The sequence below is a fragment of the Bos indicus x Bos taurus genome, chromosome 1 (genome assembly GCF_003369695.1).
Source record: "Bos indicus x Bos taurus breed Angus x Brahman F1 hybrid chromosome 1, Bos_hybrid_MaternalHap_v2.0, whole genome shotgun sequence".
In the NCBI taxonomy this organism is placed as follows: Eukaryota; Metazoa; Chordata; class Mammalia; order Artiodactyla; family Bovidae; genus Bos; species Bos indicus x Bos taurus.
The window spans coordinates 110,848,064-110,873,663 of record NC_040076.1 but is presented as its reverse complement, the minus strand read 5'-3'; the positions used below and the strand labels follow the sequence as shown (position 1 = coordinate 110,873,663).

Here is a 25,600-nt window from a genome sequence, read left to right as displayed (position 1 = left end):
AGAAGAGGCTCAACAGTTTCCCAACACACATTGTTTTGTAATCTTTCTTGTCCTGTCTACTAGGTTTTCTGAACAAGAAAGAGCACCCACCAGTGACTCCATGTTTGAATTTGGTTAAATGACAATCCTTCTTAAAACAGTGTAAACCCTAGACTAATGAGAATCAAAATTGTGCAGGGAGCAAAGCTTATCTTGTGAGGAACAGTCAAGAAAAGACCAAATTAACAGATTATTGAATGGTTTGTGTTCTCAGAGCACCAATGGAGCATAGTATTTGGCCCAGATCACAGCATAGCCATAATTAACTACTTGGGTATTATTGTATATACAGAGAAGGCACATAGAATGCAGGTTGCCGTGCCAGGCTTATATTTGTAGAATCTGTCTTATTTCAGTTTAAAGAGTTTCAAGATCATCAATTGACTGTTTTGTTTTTTTGTGACATTATCTTAGAAAATGAAAGTTGTTCCCCCAAGACATTAAACCAGAATGAGATGCAGAGCTGGTGCTACTTGTAGCTGTGCATCATTAAATGTGTTACTTCCCATGGGGTCCTCTGGGCTGCATCTTGTGCTGATGGGCCATTGGCCATCTTTGGCATCAGTCAGCTATGCCTAAGTTCTAGCCTTGAGCCTGTTGGGAGCAGCCAAGTTGGGTGTTACTAATCAGGAGAGCAAGAAGCCAGACTCAACCTCAACCACTGGCTCTTCGTGAAAAAGTTTAGGTTTTGGACTGGGTTCAGAAGTGTTGATGTGCAGTCATGGTTTTCAACATATAGCATCTGTGTGTGTGTATGTGTGTGATCAGTCGCTTCTACCTCTTTGCGACCCCATGGACTATAGCCTGCCAGGCTCCTCTATCCATGGAGTTTCCAGGCAGGAATGCTGGAGTGGGTTGCCATTTCCTACTCCGGGGAATCTTCCCATCTCAGGGATCAAACACACATCCCTGTGTCTCTTGCATTGGTAGGCAGATTTTTTACCACTGAGCCACCTGCGAAGCCTTTTCAACATACAGAGAGATACAGAAATAAGCAGAGATCTAAATGTATATATATGTGAATATATGTATAAGCAAATATATATGCTGTCTAAGCTCAGTCTGCTATAATAAAGTATCATAAACTGAAAAAAAAAAAAAGTTTAGGTTTTAGTGGCTTCCAACCTAGGAGGCTCAAGATGGTTTCCATTTAACAGCTGCACACCCTCTCTTTCCTTGCTAAGGGAACCCTGATTTTGTTCCTTTTCCTCCAAACAGCAGTATGTTTAAGGAGAAGCTTAAGGAAGAACCTTGATTTGTCTAGGCTCTTTTCTCCACGTGTGGACCTGCAGCATCAACATTGATCTGAGAACTTGTTAGAAATGCAAGTTCTAGGGGATATATGTATACTTATTGCTGATTCATGTTGTTGAATGGCAGAACCAATGCATATTGTAAAGAAATTATCCTCCAATTAAAAATAAAGAAAAAGTAAAATGGATAACTAACAAGGACCTACTGTATAGCACAGGGAACTCTGCTCAATATTATGTAACAATTTAATTGAGAAATGAATTTGAAAAAGAATAGATGCATGTATATACATAACTGGATCACTTTGTTGTACAACTGAAACTAATACAATATTGTTAATCAACTGTACTCCAAAATAAAATTAAAAGTTAAATGCAAGTTCTTAGGGCCTACTCCAAATCTACTAAATCAGAAATTCTGGGGAAGGAGACCAGCAATGGGTTTCCACAAGCCTTCTAGATGATTCAAACACCACTCAAGTTTGAGAACCACTGATCTAAGCCAAATATGGCAGCTTGTGTCCCTGGCTGTGTGATTAGTTTGGGTGGAGGCCTGTGATGCAGTCCCAGTAAATGAGATGGAAGGGGAAACTGGGGCTTCCTCAGTAAGGGAAGATATATTTCCCCCTTTTCTCTGCTTCTGGACATTTACATGTCCAGCCAGTTAAACTTAATGTTTTTATGTATCAAGAGTTGTTTATAAAGAGTTTTGACAAATATTTGTCATTACTACTTTGAAAAACATAAAATGTTACAAATAAAAACAAGGAGGGACTAAATGTAGTTTCTGTGAAGAATTTATTTGGAATATTCTGAACCCAATTAGACCTTACTCTGCTGCCTATTTGTAGCAAGATCATACCTTAGTCAACCCAGAACTGGACACACTGCTATCACTTCAGGGTTAGTCACGGACTACAGGGATGGGGCTATTCACTCCATATAGATCCCTGGCTAAATGCTCTGTCTCCCGTGTGTGCTTTGCTGGGGGTGGTGGAGAATGGTTATTTGGACATCCATTTGCTCTCCCATGCTAAGGCAAAGAGGGTCCCCAGAGTTGTCTTCAAAGCTGCTCAGTGGCCATTGCTCAGGCCAAGATCAGTGTTTGCAGAGCTCAACCATTTCTCATCAAGGACTGTTTGCTGTTCTTTCCAGGCTTATATGAAGTCTCAGTGTGGACTCCTCACAAGGGCATCCCAGTATTTGATATTTAGTTACAAAGGCTCACTGCTGAAAATGTGACCTTTCAGTTGGCTCTGTTTTCCTAATGGCCTTAAAGCAGATGAAGCATTATTGCTAAGAACTGAACTGGGCCTTTGGCTTCCTTTCCATCTCAGTGAGAGAGGTAACTTTGCAATGGTCATTCTGATTTCACTCAAGCTTCTTTCTATCCTCCAGTCTTCTGGAACATCAAAATGTGTAGCATTTCCTGATTTGGCCTTTGGGCTTAAGTAATACAGCCTATAAAGGAAGCAGACTGATTTTTTCCTTTTCATTTTTAATACCAATTGCCCTGGTAGAAAGGAAACTGCTGTGAGTTACAATGGCAGAACTTGGAGATTAATTAGTAGGCTCCCTCTCCTTCCCTTGCCGAGTTGACTGTGTGGGCCCCCTCTCTGTATGGCACATTGAATTATGGAACATTCAGCCGATTAGTTGGAAGGGCTTTTAGCAACGGTGGCCTATCTGCCCCAGTATGACTATTTATAGCTTACTTTGTTCCAGCAAACCACTTTCATTCTAGCTCCTTTGCCTGGTTGGTATTGAACTATTTCCATTATCCATGAGGGTGCTGTGAGCCAAATTTTATTTACAGTTTGAAGCCATTAATATCATTGGTTGAAGGGATTTAATGTGGGACATTAGGTATGAATGCACTATAGATTTTACCATCACAGAAACAAATCGGGCACAGACACAAGGCAGTAAGATACAGCAGCTATTGACAGTGATGCTCAAAATAAAACCACAAAAAACACATGTAACATTCATCCTGACCAGACATGGCACTATAGGAGTCCCTATTACCTCATAAATAGAGCTAAGTGAGCTGGTATTTAAGATTCTTTATAATTTGACCCCAAACCTCTATCCCACTCCATCTCCCGCTAACATCCTTTTTCATCATCCCATCTACCTGTGCCGCCTTTCCCCCTCTGGACTACATCATGCTTCCATGTCTTTGCACTTGACCTTGACTTGAGGTGCCGTTATTTTATCTAATAGTGGGCTCCTGTGTCCTCTAACCAGAGAAGGCAATGGCACCCCACTCCAGTACTCTTGCCTGGAAAATCCCATGGACGGAGGAGCCTGGTGGTCTGCAGTCCATGGGGTCACTAAGAGTTGGACACGACTGAGCGACTTCACTTTCAGTTTTCACTTTCATGCATTGGAGAAGGAAATGGCAACCCACTCCAGTGTTCTTGCCTGGAGAATCCCAGGCACGGGGGAGCCTGGTGGGCTGCCGTCTATGGGTTCGCACAGAGTTGGACACGACTGACGTGACTTAGCAGTGTCCTCTAATGATATCCTGCTCATTTTTCAAAGTCCAAATCTAGCATTACCTCCTTCATCTCTGATTTCCCACAGTCAGAATGAAATCTCTTCTTGGCACCCTGCCCCCAAATTACCTGAGCATCGTCTAGCATGTATTCATTGTGTCCTGTATTGTGGTTAGCTGTTTTCATGTCTATCTTGTTAGAATTTAAACTGCTTAAAGGAAAGAAGGATCTTGTTTCTATCGGAATATTCCTTCTGTTCCTACCACCTAGAACAGTGCTCAGCATGTAGTAGATGTTTGGCAAATATTTAAATGGGAGAGTGATGGGAGACTTCTCTTCCATGTTAGATTCTCCCTAGAAAAGGGCAGACAAAAAGCAGCCTTAGTTTGACTGTTGGGTTTGAATAATTTCAGTGAATTTTTTGTGTCTTTAGGTGTTAAGGGATTAATTTTAAAAAAATGGAAAGCATTATGTGTTCAGCCCCAGTTGTATTCCTATTTTAATCTTAAGTGCAAAGCAATGCTCCCAGGAACCTGACCTTTATTTTCTATAATATTTTTCACTTCCTACTTTTCAAATGTAATATTTCTCCACATTTTGATTAAAATTAGGCATTTGACTGAAGGAAGAGAAGTAGTCTATTCAACTGTCTCTTGGGAATTGCCTGAAGGATCAGGAACCCAGCCTTTATAGCCACTTTAAACAGATCACTCAAGACTGCCCTCCCTGTCCAGGGTCAATGTTCACTTAGTGGAGAGGGCAGATTCTCACTTCATGGTACCCTCAGGCAGGGCAAACTGGCTCCACCAACAGAAGTGCCTGTCAGGACTGGATTGGCCTATGGCAGTGAAGACTCATCAGTGGGCTATGATGTGTTGAGATATTTTTGCCTACTTGAAGGAAAATGTAGCTGAAATACATTTCCCCTCCATGTGTTTACTGCTCCAGAGCCATGCCCTACTCTTTTCTACTTTGCTTTGTACTCCAAAAAAGCTGCTTCATGCTCTTGTGGCCACTGGCTTCCAGCTGGGTTCAGCCAGTTGGCAGGAAATTGGGAGCAAGGGATATTTATTCCTTAAGCTTCCTTGTGGGCCAGCTGTATTTCTCTATCCTAAGTAAGGGTCACAAATTCTGCCAGGTAGCCGTCACTCAGCCCCCTTCTTTTCTAGATTCTGGTAACCATTCCTTTCAATCATCCCTTCCGCCCTAGGGGTTGTAACAGACTCAACTGCTACTAAGCCTGGAGCACTATGGTTTACAGATATACTCCCTTTGAGGGCCACTCCCTTTACATCTTGTCAATAATCTTTGAAGTACTCTCCTCAGATGACCTGTGGAGTACATCCTTTTCCTGCTAGGACCTGACTGAATCGCCATGTCATATTAGACAAGCCTGGCTATTCCAGATTTGGTTTTGTTTTTGAATCTCCTTCCTCTCGTTAAAAGCTGATGCCTAAGCCTTCAGTGGGACAGGTATTGGGTAGTAGATGACAGAAGGAGCAGAATGCATGAGATTTTCTCTTTGGCAACTTTCTTCAAAAACCCAAACAGAACAACTAGAAGAGAATTAAAATGGAAAAAGGAATTGTAGAAACCTAAAACTGGAAGGAACATTGGTAATTATCTAATTATCTAAGGAGGGAGCCTAAAGCTGTAATGCTTCCGCATCTACAATATTACATAAAAAAAGAAGTTTGAAGCTCTAGTGTCTTCCTCTTGTAAGTGTCAGGCAAGTGTATTCTCCTTGGTTTTGTCTCGTCTCAACAGAAATTTGAAGTGATGGACGTTAGAGCCCTCGGTATGTCATAGCTCTCAGACTGTGTTATAGCTCTCAGGTCTTGGACAGACAGTGTTATAGCTCTTAGACAGATCAGTGTTAGAGCTCCGTGTTACAGCTCAATTTTATTTAGAAAGTAGCAGGAAAATACATCCTCGAAGTGTGAGTGCATGCTGACCCAAAGACGCAAAGAAAAGAGAGGGGAGCCCCGGCCCTTTGGCTCCTCTTTTTAAATGTATTTTCCTCCCCCCTAGGCCTGTCCTATGTAGATTGGGCTAACCAGGAGTGCTGTTTGTTCTACCTGAGGTCCTCACCCCGGCCCTCGGACCTTCCTTTGTTCTATTTTTGCGGGCTTTTCCCTTCCTTGTCTTTTAGCCACCACCATTCTGGACTCCTGTTTATTATTCTTCAGATCAGATCAGATCAAATCAGTCACTCAGTCGTGTCCGACTCTTTGTGACCCCGTGAATCGCAGCACACCAGGCCTCCCTGTCCATCACCAACTCCCGGAGTTCACTCAGACTCACGTCCATCGAGTCAGTGATGCCATCCAGCCATCTCATCCTCTGTCGTACCCTTCTCCTCCTGCCTCCAATCCCTCCCAGCATCAGAGTCTTTTCCAATGAGTCAACTCTTCGCATGAGGTGGCCAAAGTACTGGAGTTTCAGCTTTAGCATCATCTTACTACCTAACATAAGGACAGTAATCCTATCATGGGCACCCTCATGAACTCCTCTGAACCTAATTACCTCCCAAAGGCTCCACCTTCAAATACCATCACCTTGGTGGTTAAGAGTTGCAGCATATGAACTTGGAGATGGGGGCACAAATATTCAGTCCATAATAGTGCCTGACATAAAGACAGCATTCCATGGTGGCTGGTGCATCACATGGATGATGACTAGCTGGTGCAGTCAGGTTCTTTTTCTTGGGGAATTTGAATAGGAGGTTTACAATGAGTCAGTCTGTAGTCCCAGCAGCTGTGGGAGCAGAGACCAAGTAGCAAAGTCACCATAACATGGTAGATAAAGCACCAGAGTAGAAAAGAGCAGACACCATCTCCTGAAGAAGGTCACCAGGAGATGGGCCTCTAGAGAATGTGGTCTCCCTACTGACCTTCCAGTTCATGCTCCAGAAGTCCTTTCCTTGGAACAGCCCTAGATGACTTTAGGCTTGAATAGCTACAAGTCCAAAAGAAATAGGGTTTCTCTTTTCCAATAAAAGTCCAAGGTTTGAGCATTGCTGAACTGCAGGGTCACATGGTTATCTTGAGTTAATCACTGTAATGTGGGTGATGACGCTCTTTCGCTATCTGGGCTGGATCCCGTGACCACACCAGGAGCCTGGGAGTGGAGTCTGTCCCACTTGACATATAGGATGCTATTATCAAAAAAAAGAAGAGGGATGTTGGACTTGCTAAAACTAAAAACTGAGGTCATCAAAGCTGTTTTCAGTTTCTTACTGCCTGAACTAACCCATGGAACACAGCTACCATTCTGAGAAGTAGATCCTCTTTTTTTCTCTATCATGTGCTGACAACTGGTCTTGTGGCCACAACTGAAGTGCTTGCAGTGACATCAAGCCTACCAGATCTCCAGGTGGGCAGCCTGATGTGCTGTTGAACAACCCACATTATCGGACCTTTACCCTGTGCCCCAGCCTGCCAGTTGCCAGTTCTGCTTGTCCTGTTTCTGTCCTGCATAGCAACGTTACCAAATGTCCTTCCTCCTCCACATGACAGCCTTTTGAATTCAGAAGACAGTTTAACAATTAAGAATGATTACAGGGATATTAAAATCAAGCAATCATTTGCTGGAAGGAGTGTATTTTCTCATTTACCTACAAGTAACATTAAATAACTCACTCCTACTCAATTAAAAAAAAAAAAAACCCAAGCCAAAAACATTAGGAATCCAAATATCTTCTCTTCCCTTCCCCCACATGAAAGCTTTGCTAACAAACAACCATATTGCTGTAAATAATGTGCTGTGCTCTTGAGTGAGTGATACTGGGCCTGAATATGGTGTTAGCCGGCCGAATGGCAAATCCCACTCTGGATGTGGAACACAATAGCCGTTTATACAGACAATCCAAGGAAATGGAATGACTCTGCTTCCAATTGGTTTTTGTTTAATGATACCTCACTTCAAAATGTCACTTAAAGAGTTCCAAATGGCTTAATTGATCTGTAAATGAATCTAAAACACCTGGGGTATAAACCAAAGAACACTCTTGGGATCTAGTGATTCAGTGTGCTTGTTGCCCAAGCAAACCATGGCAGAGCCTCCTGCAGCTAGGGGGTTTGCCTGAGGCTCAAAGTGGGAAGATTTCAGTGACAAGAAGCTAGTGCCCCAGCCATTTATTGCTGGGCACCTTGTCTGTCTGCTCAGACTCCACTTTAGAAGACCCCAGTGATGCTCAGAGTCGGCCACTGTGGTACATGAAATGTTCTTTTCCTGGCAGCACAGCCTACGAGGCTCAAGGCTCGAGTTAACAGCTAACTGGGAACATTTCACATCCTGCAAATGTCCATCCATGGTCAGAAAGAGGAGTTTTTTTTACTGACTGCTCTCTGCTTGTTCTAAAGCCCCTCGTTCTGCTAAGGGCAGAAGAAGCCTGTGAAGTTAAGGCAATCCATCCACTTGCTATTTAAATAAAAGCTTTGGTTAAACATTTAGCTAGTTCAGAGTTCCAGTACCCCATCAGAGCTGGTCTTGATGCCATTCTCTAGGTTCTGGCTGCTCTCTTCTGAGTTGTCCCTTGCTCACCTGATGCCTATGCATTCCAGAGTTCTCTCTCAGTCTTGTATCTTTGACTGCAAACCTTGCACTGCCTCCGTTTCCAGTTCTGTGCTCTGTGATCTTCTGTGTGCCTCAAAGGCCCTGAGGATCCTTGGCTGCTTTGTTGCCACTGACAATATGGGTGATTGTGAAGCTGCCTCTGGCACTATCCTCCCCCATTGCTGCTCTTGTATTTCTGCAAACCATACCAAACCCAGGGTCATGCTCAGTAAGGAACTTTGAGATGCCATGGATCAGGCATCTGATCCAAGGTTGAGATGCCCTCAACCTTGGTGGGGCTTCTAATGTCTCAGCCCTATGATGCAGGAAGCACAGACTCTTCTGGGGACCCTGCAACAGTTAAACTTACTGTTCTTCCTGATCCTGTTGGAAACTTCTCAGAGACTTCCCAGAATCCTGGGAGTTTATGATAAATTCTATGTTATGATTTCCATTTTTCTCCAGTTTTCTAATGTAGAAAGGGAAGTCTGGGGCTTTAAAAAAGACATTTTCTCTCTCAGCAAAGTCATGCTTTGTTTTTTGTTAAAAAATAACCCAGCTTAATTGATATACAATTTCTATACCATAAAATTCACCCAAATAAGTTTTGTCCAATAATTTCAGTGAATGTATAAAATTCATAATCAAATTTCAGCTTTGGAATATTCCTATAACCTGAAAAAAATTTTTGTGCCTCAGTCAGTTCAGTTCAGTTCATGTCAGTCATGTCTAACTCTTTGCAACCCTGTGGACCACAGCGTGACAGGCCTCCCTGTCCATCACCAACTCCAGGAGTTTTACCCATTGAGTCAGTGATGCCATCCAACCATCTCATCCTCTGTCGTCCCCTTCTCCTCCCGCCCTCAATCTTTCCCAGCATCAGGGTCTTTTCAAATGAGTCAGCTCTTCGTATCAGGTGGTCAAAGTATTGGACGTTCAGCTTGAACATCAGTCCTCCCAATGAACACTCAGGACTGATTTCCTTTTGGATGGACTGGTTGGATCTCCTTGCAGTTCAAGGGACTCTCAAGAGTCTTCTCCCAACACCACAGTTCAAAAGCACCAATTCTTCAGCGCTCAGCTTTTTTTATGGCCCAACTCTCACATCCATACATGACTACTGGAAAAACCATAGCTTTGACTAGATGGACTTTTGTTGGCAAAGTAATGTCTCTGCTTTTTAATGTGCTATCTAGATTGGTCATAACTTTCCTTCCAAGGAGTAAGCGTCTTATGCCTATTTATAGTTAATTCCTGGCTCTGCTCCCAGTCCCAGGCAACCACTGATCTGTTTTGTCTGTAAACGTGACTTTCTAGGCCTATCATAAAAATAAGATTATATAATATGTAGACTTTTTGTCTAGCTTCTTTCACTTAGCTTAATGTTTTTGAGGATGATTCAGATTGTTGCATGTATCAGTAGTCCATTCTTTTAACTGCTGATTAGAATTACATTAGGGCTTCCCTGGTGGCTCAATTGGTAAAGAATCTGCCTGCAATGCAGGAGACCCAGGTTGAATCCCTGGGTTAGGAAGATCCTCTGGAAAAGGGAATGGCAACTACTTCAGTATTCTTGCCTGGAGAATTCCATGGACAGAGAAGCTTGGCAGGCTACTGTCCATGGGGTCTCAAAGAGTTGGACATGACTGAGTGACTTATACTTCACTTCACTTCACTTTAGAATTACATTAAAATGCCACATTTTGTTTATCCACTTACTGTTTGATGGACATTTGGATAATTTTCTAGTTTTAATTATTATGAATAGTGTTGTTATGAACATTCATGGACACATCTTTATAAGGCCATATGTTTTCATACCTGGAAGTAGAATTCCTTGGTTATATGGTAAATTTGTGCTTAACTTTTTAGGAGACTACCAAACTGTTTTTCATAGTGGCTGTACTATTTGACATTCTCACTAGAGCATTCCAGTTTATCCACATAATCACTAACTCTTGGTATTATATGGCTTAAAAAATATAGCCGTTTTAGTTGTGTAGGAGTATGTTGAGTTGTGTGTGTGTGTGTGTGTGTGCATTTCCTTAGTTACTAATGAGGTTGATTTCTTTTCATGTGCTTGTTAGCCATTCATATGCCTACTGTATTTCATTTGGTACCATGTTTATTAAGATCTTTCACTCATTTAAAAAGATTGGGTTGTAAATCTTTTTAAATTGTTATTTGTGTTATTTTTCTAGATACAAATCCTTTACCAAATATTTGATTTGCAAAATCTTAAACCAGTTTATGGCCTGTTTTTACATTACTTAATGATATGTTCTTAAGTAAAATGATTGTCAATTTTAGGAAGTCCTATTTATATTTTTTCTTTTTCATGAACTGTGCTTTTGGCGTCATATCCTTGTCAAACCCAAGTTCACAGAGATTTCTCCTGTTTCCTTACAGATAATTTAGTTTTACTTCTCAAATTTAGGTCTATGATCCATTTGCAGTTGAGTTTTGTATAGGATGTGAGGCAAGTGTCTGAGTTCTTTTTTGTTTTTTGCATGTGAATATCCAATCATACTAGCACCATTCTTTGAAAAGACTATACTTTCCCAGTTGAATTGTATGGACACAATTGCTAAAAACCAATTGGCCATAAATGTAAAAACTTATTTGTGAACTCTGAGTCTTTTCCATTCATCTATATGCATATCCTTCACCAACACCACTCTTTTGATTACTGTAGCTTTATAGTAAGTTTTGAAATCAGAGAGTGTAAGTCCTCTGGTTCTTCTTACTCAAAATATTTTGGTTATTTAAGAGTTCTGCATTTCCACATAAATTTTAGAATAAGCTTGTCATTTTTTATAAAGATCTGCTGAGCTTGATAGGGATTGTATTGAATTTCAGTTTGGGGAGAGTTGCCATCTTGACAACTCGTCCTTAGTATTGACTATTTCAATGTGTGAACATGAACATTAGTTAAATATTTAATTTCTCAGCAATATTTGTAGTATTCAGTATATGACTTGAATTTATTTTGCTAAATTTATTTCTAAGTTTTTTATTCTCTTTGATCTGGCAAATAAATTTGTTTTCTTAAATTGTTCATTGCTAGTATGTAAATATATAATAAATTCTGGTATATTGATCTTACATTCTGTGACCTCATTAAATTCATTTTGTACTTCTAGTGCTTACTTTTTTGTTTTTTGCCTTCCTTTCTGTTAAATGAATGTTTCAATTCCTTTGTTGATTTTTTAAAATGATTTTTTTTTTAGTTATTTCTTACTGATTGCTATAATGATTACAATATGTACTTTAACTTTTCACAATCTACTCCACAGTAAAATTAACTTTGTTCTGTTAAAACATAGAAATTTTGCTTCAGTAGAGATTCATGTTCCATTCATTCCCCACCTTTTGTACTGTTACATATACATTATACTACTAATCGTATAAAATATCTAGTACATTATATACATGTATAGTTTATAATCGCAACAAAGTGGTGTTAAAATTATTGGTTTATACAATATTATATCTTTTAATATTATGTCCAAATTCCTTTCATTCCCTGTAAATAAATTATGGTTTAATATTTTCAGAACTATCCTTCCATTTTAGAGACTGGTCTACTTTGGCCTCAGTAATCATTCTGCTGAATCAGTCTCCTGAGTATCTGTCTTAAATTGTCGAGTTTCCACAGCTTCATTTTTAATGAGGAGTGTTCAGTCCTTATGGATTTAATGTCATTCCTGGATCGTTGGTCTCATACTGAGTCGTATGACTGAAAGTCTCTTTTCTTATAACTGAGTCTGGAATTCAAGTTCCAGTTAAATTTGAGATTCTCTAGTCCTGGATCACATAATGCTATATGACTACTAGATTCTAACATCTCTGCTAACATGATAGTTCAAATTTTTACCCAAAATAAAGATGAACAATAAACCTTGGGGTTACTGTTGATCAGGAATATGGTAATAATGATATCAACAAGCCAACCATTTCTTGGGGTTTTATCACAGTCTTCTCTAGTGACTCAGATGGTAAAGAGTCTGCCCGAAATGTGGGAGATCCAGATTCGATCCCTGGGTTGGGAAGATCCCCTGGAGAAGGGAATGGCAACCCACTCCAGTATTCTTGTCTGGAGAGTCCCATAGACGGAGGAGCCTGGTGGGTCCCAAACATCAGGTTGCAAAGAGTCAGACATGACTGAGTGACTAACATACTCACTGCTAGTTCCTCCATAGCTTGTATGCATCATAGCTTCCATCTCACTTGTTTCATTCCCGTCTGACTTGTGTTATTGCTGTTTCTACCTCCCAAGTAGTCCATGCACCATTATTTCACTCCTGCCCCTTTCTCAGGCCAGTTCCTCTTCCAGAGATGGCTTCTGTTTAGTGGGCCATTCCATTCTCAACATGAATGTGATGACTGATGACCTTTTCATATGGATTCTTTATGTGTGATCTCTATGCCTAAGCTGGTTCTGTTCTTCCTGGGCAAAGAGCTTCTGTGTGGAGCCTGGGCAGACCAACCTTCCTTCTTTGATCCAGGAAAACTTTCTTGCTTCTCTCTTCTCACCTTATTATATAAACCACTTTCCGATAAGAGCTGCTCAAACCCATATTCTGAATGGGTTTATATCCCCATACAATCTTGGACTGTTTTGTTGTATTTTCAGTTTTGCCTTCTTGTCAGATTGGAAACCAGGCCTTCTTCTCTCCCAATCTTTTTCCTATCTTTCTCCCATTTAACCCATGCCTTTCCCAAGCTGACCATAGTCAGTTTAATGGGAAGCCCCCAAAAGATATGTCCATGTCCTAATCCCTGAGACCTATGAATATGACCTTATTTGGAAAAAAAAAATCTTTATAGATGTAATGAAGTTAAAGATCTTGGAGTGAGATCACCCTGTATTACCTAGGAGGACTCTAGACTCAGTGCCAATTGTCCTTACGAGAGACATAAGAGGAAAAGACACAGACACATGGAGAAGGCCATTTGAAGGTGGATTCAGAGACTGGAGGGATATAGTCACAAGGGATGCTGGAAGATGCAAAGACTGAATTGTCCCCTAGAGTGTAGCCCTACTGACACCTTGAGTTCAGACTTCTGGCCTCCAGAATTGTAAGCGAATAAATATTTGTTGTCTTAAGCCATCAAGTTTGTAATAATTTTTGATGGCAGTCCTAGGAAACTAACGTAGTAAACTTTTCCCAAACCTGACCAACCACCTCCCTATGGATTCAGTCAACAGATTATATTCAAGCTTTGTGTCTCTTTTCCAAATCAATCACTACATTTGATTTTTAGCTACTTTTTTTTTCCTTTCTCTGTCCCCTCATTTTGACTAATTTGTCAATATTTCTAACATCTCCACAGAAATACCATGTTACATTCCTCCCCTATTTCATTCCATCACAAAGGAAGTATGTAAAAAAATAAGTAAAATGTATGGAGAAGGGTGAATACAGAATACTGGGGACAAACCACAGTTATTAAAGATGTCTTAGAAGTTTCAACATAGAGGTTTGATTTCTATATAGCAAATTTCCACCTGGTTCTGGCACTACTTCAGGGGTTGGTATAAGTCCATCTATTCAGTCAGGGAAAATTAGTAAAGCACCTGTCTGCATAGCTGTATGATAGGATGATTGAGACATGTCCTTTTCTCCTAAGGAGCTCAGTTTGCCTTAATTTGATTAACTGTGGACTTGAATCAGTCGTGTCTGACTCTTTGCAACCCCATGGACTATACAGTCCATGGACTTCTCCAGGCCAGAATACTGGAGTGGGTAGCCTTTCCCTTCTCCAGGGGATCTTCCCAACCCAGGGATCAAACCCAGGTCTCCCACATTGCAGGCTGATTCTTTACCAGCTGAGCCACAAGGGAACCCCATATTTTTTGCATAGGTTCCCTTCCCTTTAGTAGAGCCCAGTTCCCAGGAGGATCAGCCAGGCTTATTTGGGAAAATTTGTAGTCAGTCTTACCAAAAGTCCCTGTAATAGTCCATGTTTAACTATTGCTGTCCTTAGTGGATCAGACCACTTCTTGCCTGCCTCCCCAGCAGGAATCCATATCAGGTCTACAGAGAAACAAATAGTCAGCGAAGCTTAATGGTCACATCCAAGATAATCTGCTCCCAGATACTTGTGTGTTAAAAATTAAGCTGACTTGGCTTGGTGACATTTATCCGACAGTACTGTGCTTAAGTCACTCAGTCGTGTCTGACTCTTTGTGACCCCATGGACTGTAGCCCGTCAGCTCCACTGTCCATGGGGATTCTCCAAGCGAGAAAACTGGAGTGGGTTGCCATTTCCTTCTCCAATCCCACAGTACTGGGTGCTGTGAAATAAAATATTAAAAAGTCATTGGTCTTTTCTTCCTGATAAGTATGCCTATGGGCTCCTCATGCTTCAAGCATCATTTCTTTTCTCTGGGTACCACATTTTTGATCCATAATACAAAAGTAATATGTACCCATAGCAGAAAATAATATACTATTAAAATAAAGAAAATAAAAATCACCCATAGTTCCACCACCCATTATCATTATCCCTACCTATTATCAGTAGGCAACTACTGATAATATTTGGGTATATCAAATATATCCAATATAAGAAATATATTTGGGCATATATTTTTATTTCTCTGCAGAGATAGATAATTTTTGCTTCTGTCAAAATAGGCTCATACTGTGCATATAATTTTGTAAACTGTTTTTTTCCAGCTCACAGTGCATTGTGAACATTTTCCCATCTATTAGAACAAACAGTGGGAAGTATCATTCTTACATCAGCAAGTTTTACCTCATGGCTGGCTGATTCAGCGGTCTCCTACTGGTCTTCCTGTACTGAGTCTTTTACAATTCCAGGCCATTCTATTGGCTTCCAGATGGGTCTTCCAAAAATACTCTTTACACCCTAGATCAGAATCCCTGATGAACTTTCTACCTTCAACCTCTTCCAACTGCCCTGAGGGTGGAGTCTTCACCCAGACTTTTATTCCAGGCTTTTCTCAACAGACTTCAACTGATTTATGTAATTTGTTTTACATAATTTCTTCTGTAAATCCCTTTTTCAACAAGATTCTATCTAACATTATTACTTGTTATTTCCTGATAAGCTTCTCCACCTCCTCATCTTTGCTAAGGCTACTTCCTCTCTCCCCTACTCTCCTTCCTTGCCTGGGAGCTTCTCTGTACTTAATGTACACCATGATTTTTGTAACTGCAACTGTAACTGCAACTCCCAATGATCTTTCCCTCTTCCTCTAGAGTGTGTTATGACTATACCACTTGTCCTGACATATACAATAGACAGTAATTATCACTGAATGTCTGCACACGCCCCAGCCAGGAAGAGGAGCCTTGAGGGGAGGGGCTGAGTCCTCTGCTTCTTTGCCTCATAGAACTTGTCAACTAAACAATGGAAAATGTATGTTGATGTGGTGGTCAATGCATGGTAATGACAAATAAGCCACTTAAGGATAGATAATGTCCAAAAATGGGGGAAAAAACCCCAAATGAACAACAAATGCCAAGAGATAGTATTAAGTAAGTGATACATACCTTGAACAGTATTTAACTTTGTACAACAAGGACAGCAACATCAGTAACAACCATCACAGAACTATGCATGGAAAAGAAAAAACTCGATAACCAAGGAGATATTGACAAAATGTTAAAAACTGGAAGTCTGGATAAACGCATGACATTTTTTTTCCCTTCTTGTCTCCATGTCTCCCTGTTTCCTCTTAGTTGAATTTGTGATAAGCTTATAATAGATAAAATAGATTAAACTTTAAATTTTATTTTGTTTACAAGAGTAATGCATGTAAATTATAAAAACTTCAGACAGTACAGCCCTTGTTGACGCATAAGGTGAGAACTTGATGTTTATTTAGTCCAAAATGAGTTTCATTTAAATGTGAGGAAAGCTTGAAGTGTCTCCTACAAGAACTTCCTGTGATCTGCCACAGGGAAAGATTTAAATGAGAAAGAATCCCATAGGATCTTAGATCTGCTCTTTTACAACACCTTCCCTTTGAAAATGAACTGACTAGAGAAGTGAGGAAATACATCTTTTTATAAAAATGTATTAGATACTATGCTGTAGAGTGACTTGTGTAATAATGGCTTTTCTCACCCTAAGAAGACCAACAAATTTGAACTGAAGCAAGGGGATTTTTACCCATTACATATTTTTGGAAGGACCTTTAGGTTGGTTATTTTTTCAGCCCCATTGGGCATGGGTGATTTATATGGTAAGCCCTTTTGGAGTTTGACTCACTTCTCAGTTTTGCAAGACTGATGATGAATGCTTTTGTAAATCCACCTATAGAGTAATTAGTTGAGAACTCAATAACTTTTAATAAAGGCTAGCTTTCCTTCTTTCTTTCTTCTGGAATGAGATAATGGCTGTAGAAGGCTTTGGCACAATACCTGGCACATAGCGGGTGCTCAAAAATTTTTCTCTCCCTTCCTTCTACAGTATTTTAGATTTAAGTTGCCATAAAGTAGAAGTTTATAATATACTACCTTCAGTTCAGTTCAGTTCAGTCTCTCAGTCATGTCTGACTCTTTACGACCCCATGAATTGCAGGCCTCCCTGTCCATCACCAACTCCCGGAGTTCACTCAGACTCAAATCCGTCGAGTCGGTGATGTCATACAGCCATCTCATCCTCTGTCGTCCCCTTCTCCTCCTGCCCCCAATCCCTCCCAGCATCAGAGTCTTTTCCAATGAGTCAACTCTTCGCATCAGGTGGCCAAAGTACTGGAGTTTCAGCTTTAGCATCATTCCTTCCAAACAAATCCCAGGGCTGATCTCCTTCAGAATGGACTGGTTGGATCTCCTTGCAGTCCAAGGAACTCGCAAGAGTCTTCTCCAACACTACAGTTCAAAAGCATCAATTCTTCGGCTCTCAGCCTTCTTCACAGTCCAACTCTCACATCCATACAATGACCACAGGAAAAACCATAGCCTTGACTAGACGTACCTTTGTTGGCAAAGTAATGTCTCTGCTTTTGAATATGCTATCGAGGTTGGTCATAACTTTCCTTCCCAGGAGCAAGCGTCTTTTAATTTCGTGGCTGCAATCACTATCTGCAGTGATTTTGGAGCCCCCCAAAATAAAGTCTGCCACTGTTTCCACTGTTTCGCCATCTATTTCCCATGAAGTGATGGGACCAGATGCCATGATCTTAGTTTTCTGAATGTTGAGTTTTAAGCCAACATTTTCACTCTCCTCTTTCACTTTCATCAAGAGGCTTTTGAGTTCCTCTTCACTTTCTGCCATAAGGGTGGTGTCATCTGCATATCTGAGGTTATTGATATTTCTCCCGGCAATCTTGAATCCAGCTTGTGCTTCTTCCAGCCCAGTGTTTCTCATGATGTACTCTGCATATAAGTTAAATAAGCAGGGTGACAATATACAGCCTTGACGTACTCCTTTTCCTATTTGGAACCAGTCTGTTGTTCCATGTCCAGTTCTAACTGTTGTTTCCTGACCTGCATATAGGTTTCTCAAGAGGCAGATCAGGTGGTCTGGTATTCCCATCTTTTTCAGAATTTTCCACAGTTTATTGTGATCCACATAGTCAAAGGCTTTGGCATAGTCAATAAAGCAGAAATAGATGTTTTTCTGGAACTCTCTTGCTTTTTCAATGATCCAGCAGATGTTGACAATTTGGTCTCTGGTTCCTCTGACTTTTCTAAATCCAGCTTGAACATCAGGAAGTTCACTGTTCACATATTGCTGAAGCCTGGCTTGGAGACTTTTGAGCATTACTTTGCTAGTGTGTGAGATGAGTGCAATTGTGTGGTAGTTTGAGCATTCTTTGGCATTGCCTTTCTCTGGGATTGGAATGAAAACTGACCTTTTCCAGTCCTGTGGCCACTGCTGAGTTTTCCAAATTTGCTGGCATATTGAGTGCAGCACTTTCACAGCATCATCTTTCAGGATTTGAAAGAGCTCAACTGGAATTCCAGCACCTCCACTAGCTTTGTTCATAGTGATGCTTTCTAAGGCCCACTTGACTTCATATTCCAGGATGTCTGGCTCTAGGTGAGTGATCACACCATCATGATTATCTGGGTCGTGAAGATCTTTTTTGTACAGTTCTTCTGTGTATTCCTGCCACCTCTTCTTAATATCTTCTGCTTCTATTAGGTCCATACCATTTCTGTCCTTTATCAAGCCCATCTTTGTATGAAATGTTCCCTTGGTATCTCTAATTTTCTTAAAGAGAGCTCTAGTCTTTCCCATTCTGTTGTTTTCCTCTATTTCTTTGCATTGATTGCTGAGGAAGGCTTTCTTATCTCTCCCTGCTATTCTTTGGAACTCTGCATTCAGATGCTTATCTCTTTCCTTTCCTCCTTCTTTTCACTTCTCTTCTTTTCACAGCTATTTGTAAGGCCTCCCCAGACAGCCATTTTGCTTTTTTGCATTTCTTTTCCATGGGGATGGTCTTGATCCCTGTCTGCTGTACAATGACACGAACCTCCATCCATAGTTCATCAGGCACTCTGTCTATCAGATCTAGTCCCTTAAATCTATTTCTCACTTCCACTGTATAATCATAAGGGATTTGATTTAGGTCATACCTGAATGGTCTAGTGGTTTTCCCTACTTTCTTCAATTTAAGTCTGAATTTTGCAATAAGGAGTTCATGATCTGAGCCACAGTCAGCTCCCGGTCTTGTTTTTGCTGACTGTATAGAACTATAGTATTTTCTAATATACTATCCATTTATAATCTATCTATAACTTCTATATATATTCTAATATACTATCTTAGAAACCACCAGTTCTTTGAAGCACATACTTTTCTTTTGCTGAAATAGTGATTTGGTCTCTAATTGTTCCTGGCTATGTGTTAGCTCAGTTGATAAAGAATCTGCCTGCAATGCAGGAGACCCCAGTTTGATTCTTGGGTCAGGAAGATCCACTGGAGAAGGGATAGGCTACCCACTCCAGTATTCTTGAGCTTCCCTCATGGCTCAGCTGGTAAAGAATCCACCTGCAATGTGGGTGACTGGGGTTTGGGGTTTGATCCCTGGGTTGAGAAGTTCCCCTGGAGAAGGGAAAGGCTCCCCAACTCCAGTATTCTGGCCTGGAGGATTCATTGGACTGTACAGTCCATGGGGTGGCAAAGAGTCGGACATGACTGAACGACTTTCACTTTCATGTGACCATCACGATGTGGCTGTCCATACGTATAAATGTGTGCTGCAACTGTCAGAGTAGATGTCAACAGCTCAGAATAAACTCCCAGAGACTATAGTTGAGAATGTTGTTTTTTCTTTTTTAAGTTCCTGCATTACCAACACAAAGGATGACTGTATGGAGCGATGTGGATGTTGATGACTCTGAGTTAAACATTCAGAAGCATCAAACTCTGAATGTGAACACATTTTGGGAATACTTTAAATAGTTTATTCCCTTTACATTTTCTTTTATAGGTATGTATGTACAAGAATGAAATTTTGGGCAGAAAAGTCTAAGTGTAAAAAGACTCTTTGATAAATTTAAAATGTAAAATCTGAGGGATGAAAAAGCATTGTGTTATAATTGGCCACAATTTCTATTTTAGTGGTGTACAAGGTAATGATGTATCTTGTGGTTAATGGTATCTTAAATTGGATGAAGTATAATAATTCTAATTATCTTTGAAAACAAATTCTCTCTGTGTTAAGCTCTTTAGGAAAATCTTTTATCTAAAGACATGGCAAATATTTCCGACCAGTTTGTTGTATTATAAGGCAATGGGAGAAATTATACTAATGGCTATAATTTAGGAAGAATTAATGACATTTGTTAAAAAAAATATAAACAGACCTCTGTCCCTATTTCCTCCCAGATCTATATCCATGTTCCAGACAAAGCTTATAAAAAATTACTTTCCATGAAGAAGGCTGAGCAAAATAATCTGAATTGTGAATTTCTTCCACACCTGCTTTCTATAGCACTATGGCACCTTGCCTCAAATAAAGTGATAAATATGAAAGATATTGCTGATACATCTGTTGTGTCAGAAGTTTCAGATTAAGGAAATATTTATCAATGGCTGAAGGTATAGTTTGTGTTCACTGAAAACCTTAACTATCCTTTAATTATATTTGGTTTTGAACTTGTGGCTGGGGGTTTGAGAACGCTTATAGGGGTCCTAGTAGGGGTTCTTTGTTGAAACTTTTCTTCCAGGGAAGCGGAAGAGTAGACATCTGGAAGTTTCTTCTATTTAGCATAGCCTTGAGTGTTTTCAGTTTGTCCTTTCAGTTTTACTTATTATTCTAAAATCTGTGCCTATGCAAATGTGGGCCCATGCTAATTTTCATGGCTGGTTCAACTTGTCAGAATGTAATAATTTGTTCTTCAAACCCACGTGTTAAGTATTTCCGATAAATAGGAAACTTACATCCTAACAATTCCTCTTTTAATCACAAATAATAGGCACATAAAGTGGCTTGCCATCTGTACATTTGCATGTTTAAGATTCTTCACATATTAGCAGATTCTTTTCTGTTTTGAATGAATCCAGTTTTGCCTGGCTGCATACTTAAATGTTTCCTGGATCCTGTGGGCTGTGGTTTCCAATGGAATATAAAGCATAAGTTCTAAGCAGACTGAGCACAAGGCATTTGGCTCTGACTTTATCTGTGGGAAATCGAATCAATCAAAAATTTGCCAGGTAATTGGGAAAAAGTTTTTTGCTTGCATAATAAGAATAATGCATTATGAAGTATTTGGAAAGGTTGATTAAACAGTATACTCAAAAGCTACCAGGCATGGCTTATTTAACTGTTTGAAATTTTTAGACTTTCAATATTGAATTTCTTTCCCTCACTCATAATAAGACTAGGACTTCCTTCAAATTATAGTCATAAAATGGCACTATTTCAATCCTGTCTCACAGGAAGTCCTTGCAGTGAGGAGTAGTATGCACGTGGTTAAGAGCCAAGTCTCTGGAGGCAGGTACCCCGAGGTAAATCCCAGATCTCAGTTTTTAGCTTGTGTCAGCTTAGGCAAGTTGTTTAACTTCTCTGTGTCTTCCATTTTGTCACCTGTAGATTGGAGTTGATGACATGGCATCTCCCTTTGGGATTATGTGAGGATTGAGTAAACTAATATATCTGAAGTGTTCCTAAGAGTTCCTGGGACATAGGAAGTGCTGTGTGAGTGTCACTGATATTGGTGACTGCTGAGGTCTCTGGGTAAGCTTGTTTGTGAGGAGATTAATGACTTCCCAATAACCTTGCTATTAATAAATTGAGATGGATACTGAGATATCAAGTGTCTGCTGTGGTTCAAGCACTGTTTCATGCCATTCCCACAGTCATTCGAAGAGGCATGTTCGGGCACCTAGTTTTCTATAAGGATAGAGACACGGGGAAGTTAAAAGTCCCACTCAGTGACATATGAGAAAGAAGGGTCACAGTGGAGCTGGGATTCACACCCAGCTCCAACTGACCCCATATCCTAGAGTCCTTCCATGTTACCAGAAAGATGCTATGCATGAGCATGAGAAGATAGGATGCGAGTTAAGCAGCCTGTGGTCTCTTCCCAACCAGTTCTCTCACCATGACCCAGTGACCCTTTGACATAAACAGTATAGAATCCCAAATATCAGGTAATGAATACAGACCAGCTAAGACCCAGGCAAAATTGCAGAATAAGTGATAATTTGACTCTATGTAATTTTGCAACCTTCACATCTCTCTGTAAAAGAACCTCATGGAATCTTATAGCACAAGAGAGGGTCTTGGAAGTAGATGCACATCCCTCTTCTATTTCAGGGGAAGAACAGAAACAGAAAGAAAGAATAGAAAGTGATAAAGACATCCAAAGTCACAGGCAAAGTGACAGAGCTGGGTTTGCAACCAGGGCTAGGCCTGCCAGTGCAGGCTTCTCTCCATTGCCTCATGACATTTCTGAGGTTATTGATTACAGATGCTCAAAATAAAGCAAAGTCTTAATAGGGTGAGTTCACCAAATAAGGAGATCATTAAGAACAAGTACTAAAAGTGTCTTGAAGACCACTACCTCTTTGTATCAAGAGGCACCATGCAGAGGCTTCATGACTTGGTGGAAAGGAATAAATTTGGAGTTCTTCCTTGGAGTACATTTGTATATTTGCTTAGAATTGTGGAGTGGCATGATAATGATATCCATCATGGTCTTTTAATGACTTTTAGGAGCATTTCTTCAGAGAATTCCAATAGTTTATCTTGACCAATAATATAAAAATTAAAATAAAAACAATATTAACAACTATAGTTTGTTAGGACTGCCATAACAAAATACCATAGATTGGGTGACTGAAACAACAGAAATCTATTTTTTCACAATTCTAGAGGCTAGAAGTCCAAGGTCAAAGTATCAGCAGGGCAGGTTTCTGAGGCCTCTCTATTTGACTTGCAGGTGGATTCTTTCTCTCTGTGTCTTCACATAATCTTCTCTGTGTGTGTGTCTTGATCTCCTTTTCTTATAAGAACACCAGTCAGATTGGATTAGGGCCCACCCTCATGACCTCATTTTACCTCAGTTGCTTCTCTAAAGAACCAATCTCTAATATAGTCACATTCTGAGGTACTTATTTGGGGTTAGGACTTTAACATATGAGTTTGGGTGGGGGGACCCAATTCCACTCATAGCAATAGATACATCTATAGCTACATATATATCTACATCACCATTTGTGTGTCTTATTTGAACCCTAAATAATAATAGTGAGGATCCTGTGATCTGATTGTGTGACATGGAAAGGTATACATTTGAAATCTAATTTTCCCAGCTTAATTAGCATGTGACCCATTAGCACAGACTTATGAGGAAAGAGCATTCTCCCAGCAACCATTATCTAATTTCCGGGCCTTGAGACCAACTGCTCCGCTAATGCTGGGAAGGGTGAGCACAGCTAGGGGTATGTCACCAGGCTGCTGGCTGGCTGCCAGAAAGTCCATGTAGCATTAGATCTGGAAAGGCTCACTGCAGGCAACCAGAAAGAGGCTTGCAGTGTGAGCATTCCTCTGGCCTTGCTCCTTTGATTCTCTTTGAGGCAGGTACTAAAGGCGGACAGTTGTCCACACACAAGAGGTGCAGACATGAATGTGGGGCAGTTACTGGTGCCTTTCAAGTGAGCAGGCTGTGTAAAACTAGAATATGCAGGGCTTTCTCTTTCTTTCTTTTTTTTAAGGATTCAAGTTTATAGAAAATTTTGGCATTTTCCCCATAACCCTCTCTTTCTCCTTTCTTCCCTTCTTTCTCACTTAGCTTCCTTATCATCTTCTCTCGATTATTAATATTTATGGAAGGCCTGCTCTGAACAAGGCGCCTTGCTTTGTCCTCTGGGGGATAAATAAGTGACTCATAAGTGCTCTCTCTGCCTTGCATGTTTTATTCTGATAACCTAGTCCCTGTTCTGGTTTTGGTTATGCTTTCAGGCGTTGCTCTGCTAGTTCTTGGCAAACCTGAAAGCCACTCAGTTAACAGTGTCCAGACCTCACACACCCTAACACACTGTCCCTCCTCCGTAAGAATGGGCAGCTCTCTTACCTCAGTCCTGAGCTGCCTTTCCATACCTTTTCCCCCTCAGCCTGTGCCCAAGCTGGAGCCACTGGCTCCTGATCCCTCTGTGGTGATCACCATGTTCCTCTGTCTTGCTTCCCAGGCTGCTTTATTCTGCCTCTCCCTCCTTTTCTGAGCTGTTCTTTCTGATTCCTCCTACTGCTTCCTCTTCTCACTTTGACTCTTTTCCTGATTCACATTGGTTATTCCCGATGAGCCAGCTTACTGTGAAAAAAAGAAAAGTTCTAATGGTCTGCTTCCTCTCTGCCCATTGTTATTTATTCCAGGGAACAAAATTTTGCTTCAGGAGCTACTTCCCTGCAGCTGAGGGTAAAAAGAAGGCAGCCTAGGTTCATTTGTCCCTTTCCACAATACTTACCTCTTCCTAAAGTCACTTCCCAACCACTAAACAGTAGGCACTATATTTATTTTGTTAAATAAGGAGGGGGAAGAGCATGGAGGGTAGAGGATGAGATTCCACATTGTCATATAAACCTTATATGCAGGTTATAAAATGTTATGATTTGATTCATTATGATTCATCTCTGGAATGAAATTCAAAATAGGTATGTATTCGATTTGAAAATTTCATTCATACAACTTAATTTGGGGAGAAGTAGTCAGAATTGCTATATATATATATATATATATATATATATATATATATATGTCACATTGACACAGCCAGAGTGTATGTTCTCCTCACCCCAGCCAGTCTCTGGGAAGACAGACTTATTCCTCTCCAGCTAATCAAATTCATGTCCCAGGCAAAGTTCTGTAGTCTTTGAGGGCTGCCCGGGCTTCTGGAGGTCTAGCCTGCATCTAGGCTATCTTTGTATCCCAGCAACAAACAATCAGGTGCATAATAGGGATTCACTACAAATGTACAGGATAAATCAAAATGAAAAACTTTCTCTAGCCTCCTATAATCACTCTCCTGCTTAACTCTAGTGTACTTGCTGTCCGTACCACTCTTTCAAACTTTTTTAATTAATCTCTTTAAGGGTTATTGCCTTATTCTTCCCATCCAGGTTGCCAGTTCCTTGAGAAGGATAGTGCTTCATTTTTTTCTCCACATTTCTTTCTAATGCCTAATATGGAGATGGTGCTTACAAATATCATTGATTTAAACACTTCCTTTTTTCTTGACAGCAGTTTCTGTTGGGAACCACCTTTAGAGAGCTGATTTTGCAGAAGGTGCAGTTTTAATTTTAAAACTTAAAAAATTTTAATTAAAAAAATTTTTATTTTTGGTTGCACTGGGCCTTTGTTGCAGTACACGGGCTTCTCATTGCAAGTCTTCTCATTGCAGACACAAGCTTTAGAGCACTTGGACTTCAGGTGTTACACAGCACGCGGGCTCAGTAGTTCTGGTGCAGGGACTTTTTGCTCCCCTGCATGTGGGGTCTTCCAGAATCAGAGATCTAACCCTTGTCCCCTGCATTGGTAGGCGGGTTCTTAACCACTGGACCACCAGGGAAGCCCCACAGTTTTATTGCAAGCATATCTATCTAAAAAAAAGCTCTGACTGCCGTGCATTTCAAACAGATAAATTATTAGCCCCCTGCTGCTTGGTTTGGTTCAATCACACTTACTGAGGAGTTGCTTTGAATCTGATATTGAACCAGGCAATATTTCTGCCTCATAGGAACATTCAGAGAAGACAGGAGATGCCTTGCTGCCTACCCTTGACCTGGAGATAATGCTTGTCCTCACCAGCTGGTCATAG

General features: G+C 40.5%; 1 protein-coding gene across 1 annotated transcript in view; it reads left to right on the top strand.

Annotated features, from left to right (window-relative positions):
- The window catches only part of KCNAB1 (potassium voltage-gated channel subfamily A member regulatory beta subunit 1), a 450,729-nt gene that overhangs the window by 125,673 nt on the left and 299,456 nt on the right, over window positions 1-25,600 (top strand). The window lies entirely within an intron of this gene.